This window comes from Phyllobates terribilis, unplaced genomic scaffold (assembly GCF_046119375.1).
Source record: "Phyllobates terribilis strain yellow unplaced genomic scaffold, ASM4611937v1 Scaffold_11__3_contigs__length_659146591, whole genome shotgun sequence".
Lineage (NCBI taxonomy): Eukaryota > Metazoa > Chordata > Amphibia > Anura > Dendrobatidae > Phyllobates > Phyllobates terribilis.
Window position 1 is genome coordinate 621,939,977 of NW_027362771.1, and position 6,120 is coordinate 621,946,096.

Below are 6,120 nucleotides of genomic sequence, written 5' to 3' on the forward strand. Positions count from 1 at the left end.
GAGAAATAGTGGCTGCTCGGAACCGAGTATTGACACCACGTTACCGCCGACATGAGGTTATGAAAAGCTACCTTCTCCATGAGCCTAAAAGGCCACAATTCAAGTGATCGCAGCTTTAGATGACTTCCTGGGAGAAATGACAGCTGGGTAGACATGGTTTCCCAAGTCCTTTCACCAAGCTAAAGAATATTACTGTGAAGAAATACAACTCAGCAAAATAAGCTGTGGACTGGCTCCGTACCATCCCTGGCCACATTCACTTGACCACGTGTTTGTGGTTAGGCGGTCCTTCCCAGTAAGTGCACTGGGGAGGGCATGGGTAATTTTGTGGGACCTGTGTTTGTGGAAGACGGAGACTATACCGGGAGAAATATTGGTGGCTGGGGACCGAGTATGGACACCCGGTCACCGCCGGCATGAGGTTATGAAAAGCTTCCGCCTCCACAAGCCTAAAAGGCCACATTTCAAGTGAAAGCAGCTTTAGAGGACTTCCTGGGAGAAATGACAGCTGGGTAGATATGTTTTCCCAAGTCCTTTCACCAAGCTAAAGAATATGGCTGTGGTGAAATAAAACTCAGCAAAAAAAGCTGTGGACTGGCTCCGTACCATCCCTGGCCACATTCTCTTGAACGCGTGTTTGTGGTTAGGCGGTCCTTCCCAGTAAGTGCACTGGGGAGGACACGGGTAATGTTGTGTGACCCGTGCTTGTGGAAGGCGGAGACGACACGGGGACAAATAGTGGAGGCTGGGGACCGAGTATGGATACCCGGTCGCCGCCACCATAAGATTCTGGACAGCTTCCGCTTCCATGAGCCTAAAAGGAAACATTTCAAGTGCAAGCAGCTGTCAAAAATTTGGCAGTAATGTATTGCAGCCGTTGGGTGGGTGGGTGGCTGGCTGCATACTTGCGCTTGAATTCCAAGGAATGGGGTAGGGACAACTGAACGCTGCACTGGGACAAGGACGTGGACGATGATTGATGCAAGTCTGCAATGACAGGTGCATGGCGGGAAGCTTCTTCGCATGCGCCAAGGATCACTTATGATGGGCACACTTTTAGGCAGTGACCTGGGAGTCAGAGATGCTTCCAGGGGTCTTCCCCATGCTGTTCCCATGTCTTTTCAGCACTGTATGCATGTGTCTGATGATATGTCACACACCACATGGCCAGATATGGTTGTAAAATGTTAAAATGACATTTCCCAGTGAATGCATTTGTCTTGGTTGAAAACAATGCAAAAGTGCAAAAACGCATCAAAAATGCTACGTGTGAACATAGCCCAAGGTGTGGAGGAGTATTTTTGTTTTTGATTATTTATTTTGCCTTATATACATGTCATTACCCTGGAAAGGATGCTCCTTAACATATTTCACAGGAAAATCCATTTTGTTTTTGTTTTTGTATGTTTTATTGTGAGTCCGTAAAAGTGGCATAATACTCTGACAAGGTTGTTGACAGCAGTGACCTGGGAGTCAGAAATGCTTCCAGGGGTCTTCCCCATGCTGTTCCCATGTCATTTGAGCACTGTTCCCATCGATTTAGGCAATTTTTAGGCCCTCTGCACACCGCCGGGGGGAGCCGCCTGAAAAATGCTCGAGTTTCCCATAGACTTACATTGGGCTCGTTGCTCGGGTCGAGCACCTGAGTATTCCAATTTGCTCGACCTGAGCAATGAGTACTCGAGCATTTTAGTGCTCGCTAATCACTAGTGACCACAACTACGGGATCGAGGACTGGCTGCAGTGTTGAGAGAGGGCGCAGTATGGAGAGCCAGACAAACTGTTGGACCATGAGTGAGATGCAGGCGGAGATGTTACGAAGGATTGATAAAGTTGTGGTGTGCTCATTTTCTGGGGTCGGACATCCTTTGCGGTATCAAAAAAGGCAGAGGCTAGACAACCCTTACCGCCCCTGTGAGCTGCTGACCCACGACCGCTGCTTGTCACTGCCACGGTTGTGGCTAAGGATGCAGTGCTCATCGTGGTTGCATCACTCTGTGTCTGCACCTTAGGATGCAATGTAACCTCCCCGTCTTCCTCCTCCTCCACCTCCTCAGATGAGCAACTCAGCTGCATGCCTCTGGGTTCACACCAAGTGGGATCTGCAACCTCATTATCATCCAATATGTTATCCCATTCTTCGCCCTTAGAGTCACCCTCCTCCTCTTCTTGCCCTGATACCCTAGCACAATACAGTCCGTTTGACCCTCAGGTATCTGAGTCTAATAAGGATCACCTCCCCCCCAGGGAATAACGTCTGGTGACAAGAATCAAGAAGATGCTCGGAACTTCCTTTTTTTTCCCCTTTATGGAGAACAATATTTGCACCAAAAAATTTTAATCTGAGATGTAGCCTGCTTTATATACCACTGTAGTGAGAAAAACAATTTTCAGTTTATCTTGTCAGTGTACCCCTGTGTGAAGAACAATATTTGCACCAAAAAATTAATTTCACTACAGTATAACTATTGCAAAGAAGGCCAAACCCTCTTCCACTACAGCCAACCCAGCAGATGGAGACCCAATCAGGATTCTCCACATTAACAAGACTTAGTGGCAGACACCAGCGAAGTGGCATCAATTTCACTACAGTAGAAATAGTTTAATTAGGACTGACACATCTTCCACTACAGCCAACCCAGCAGATGGAGACCTAACCAAAAGTGTTCACATTTCCCTAAATTAGGGCATAACACCACCTAAGTGGCATCAATTTCACTAGAGTAGAAGTAGTATAATGAAGACCAAAACCTCTTCCACTACAGCCAACCCAGCAGATGGAGACCCAATTAGGATTCCTCACATTTACAAAAATTAGTGGCAGACACCATCCAAGTGGCATCAATTTCACTAGAGTAGGAGTATAATGGAGACTGACACCTCTTCCACTACAGCCAATCCAGCAGATGGAGACCCAATCAGGAGTGTTCACATTTCCCTAAATTAGGGCCTAACACAACAGAAGTGGTGTCAATTTCACCAGAGTAGAAGTAGTATAATGGAGATCAAAACCTATTCTACTTCAGCCAACCCAGCAGATGGAGACCCAATCGGGATTCTCCACATTTCCAAAAATTAGTGGCAGACACCAGCAAAGTGAGATGAAAAGAATAGAAAAGGAGGCCTTCAAGGTGGGCTGTGACAGGCGGGACAGGTGAACGGCAAAGTAATTATTGTTTTTTATACTTTTGCTGGTACTCTATGGTTCAGTATAATGTCCTCCATCTGGCCGCCATCTGCTTACATTTTTGCAGTGAAAATCCCCCAGAATTCAAATTTTGGAAAATTAGAGAATTCCATTCTACTCAAACAAATTTGCTCATCTCTACTTTTGAACCATTCTGGTAAGTTTGCAATGCATTATTATTCTGATAAGTAACTTTTAGAGTTCCATTCAGAAAAAAAAAAACTACAACATTTTACCTTTAATAAAGGTGTTCATCCTAGCTTTAACATTCAGATATGGTGAAGAAGCTGCCTCTATAAAGATCCCCAGAGTGAAGGGAAAATCATGTAAGTATAAATTTGGAGTTAGAATAGGTACATTTCCTAAAAAATTGTCACTTCTCAGTCACAGACCTTGTACCACTTGGATATATCCTTTAGGCTATGTGCCCACGATGCAGAATTTAAGCAGAAAATTTCCACAGTGTTTCTGCATGTCCTTGCCAGTAAAAATGCTTGTGGATTTTACACACGTTTTTTAAACGTTTTTGCAGTGTTTTTACATGGGATTTGACTTGCGTTTTTCAAATGCATTGTGACTAGTGTTGAGCAAGTATGTTCTGTTAACACTTTCGCCGAGTATGCTCGGGCGATCACCGAGTAGTTGCAGCAGCTCGGTGTTATGTTTGAATCGCTCCCGTGTGCATGATTTGCGACTGTTTGACAGCTTTATTACATGTGAGGAATGCAAAAGAAACAATCATTCCTCACATGTATTAAAGCTGTCAAGCAGTCGCAAGTTATGCACACGGGAGTGATTTAAACATAACACCGAGCAGCTCTAAGTACTCGGTGCTCGCCCAAGCATACTCGGCGAAAGGATTAATAGAACATACTCGCTAATTGTGACCTCAAATCTGCATGCGGAAACACACAAATAATGGACATACTGCGGATTTTTCTGCAAGGAAAATCCGCAGCGGAAAATTCCACAGCATGTGCATAGCACATGCGGATTTTCATTGGGGACCATGGGGCACGTATTACCAAGCGTTTTTAAAGCGTTTCCGCTGCGGAAATTCCGCATCAAAAATGCTTGAAAAATGCATACTGGGCATGCAGCCTTAGACTAATCGCAGTAAGATGAGTTCAACCAACCTTACAGTGACACAACAGTACTTCTGTTGCTTTAGCACAATAGGAAAAGCTTTTTCCGCACAAACATATGTCCTTCCTTCTTTGTATACTAGAAGTCTAGATGGTTTCAGATCAAGATTGCTGCCATACTTTTAATATTAAATATTTCAAAAACTTTTTGGAAATATTTTCTATTTAAGTTTTATATTTTATGGCCCCTCAGTCTAACTAACACTGCAACAATAAGATGACATAAGCTAAGTATATTTTTTTCTCCATTTCTAGACTCCTTGAACTGTTTCAGATGTCCATGGGACCAATGGCCGAATCCTGACAGATCCAAGTGTCTCCCAAAATCTATAGAGTTTCTGCCTTATGAAGATCTTCTAGGAGCCACTTTAGCTGCAACTTCCATAATGTCCTCAATTATTCCAGCTATTATATTGGGAGTTTTTTTTCACTATAGCAATACACCACCTGTGAAAGCCACCAATTACTCCCTAAGTTGTCTTCTATTGATATCCATCAGTCTCTGTTTCTTCTGCTCTTTAGGTTTTATTGGTTACCCTGATCATGATAAATGTCTCCTACGTCAGGTATCTTTTGGTCTGGTCTTCGCTCTCTGTGTTGCATGTATATTGACCAAGACGATCATGGTGTTTTTGCTTTTATGGCTACTCGACCAGGAAGTAGCCTGAGAAAATGGACTACCCTAAGAGTCTCCTATTCAATTATCTCAATGTGTTTTCTTCTACAGCTAATATTGTGTATCACTTGGATGTCAATGGATCCTCCATTTCCACAACTCAACACAGAAGATAAATCAGAACTCATTATTATTGACTGTAATGATAGGTCCATCTCATTCTGGGCCATGCTTGGTTATCTCTTTCTTCTGGCCACCATTAGCTTCATTGTGGCTTTCTTAGCTAGAAAACTTCCAGATAGTTTTAATGAAGCTCAGTTTATTACCTTTAGTATGTTGGCCTTCCTTAGTGTTTGGCTATCCTTTATTCCTGCCTCTCTTAGTGCTAAGGGCAAATATATAGTCGCCATGGAGGTGTTTGCCATCCTGGCATCCAGTTGGGCATTGTTGATCTGTATGTTTTTTCCTAAATGTTTCATTTTACTCTTCAGACCACAGATGAACTCCAAAGAATATCTGATTAGAAATAAAGATAAAAGTGCAATAAGTAAATTATAGACAAATTTTACAACCACAAATGTGGCAACTGTCATTCTAATAAAAGCTATTAAAGTAAATCTTGCTAATTCTTCATTGATACTATAAAAATCATTTAAACACACAGTAGTTGTAAGTTTGGTTCCCAGGTGGGGTCTCCAGACAGTGGAGTAACCAGATATGTAGTAGTTGACAGCGTCCATAAAGGGTGATGACGTATCAAACAATTTATTTTGCCAAATACATAATCACTACGTTTTGACCATTTCATGTCTTTGTGTAGTGTGCAGCTTCAATACATGTCAGGTGCAAATAACACTACACTTGTGAGTCCACCAATAAGTGTGTAGGGGAAAACTATATAACTTGCATTTAACCCAATAAACAAAAGAAAATAAACATATAGACGTACATTATAGATACACAAATAAATAACTCCTAAAGCAATCCTCAACCAAAATAATGATATAGTTTACAGACCATTAATAGGAAAATAGTATTGTAAGGTACTCCTGTTGTGTATGCGCTGGAATAACCTCTCATGCGTGAAAAATAACCAATAGCGATAAAGCATAAGTGTCTCATAACAACATCTGTTATGCATGTGTCAGTGTCTGAAAGGAATTTCCGCCCAT

At 42.5% G+C, this 6,120-nt stretch overlaps 1 pseudogene; it reads left to right on the plus strand.

Moving 5' to 3' along the window:
- The window catches only part of LOC141167410 (vomeronasal type-2 receptor 26-like), a 78,845-nt pseudogene extending 73,275 nt beyond the window's left edge, over positions 1-5,570 (plus strand).
- Positions 5,571-6,120: the final 550 nt, after the last annotated feature.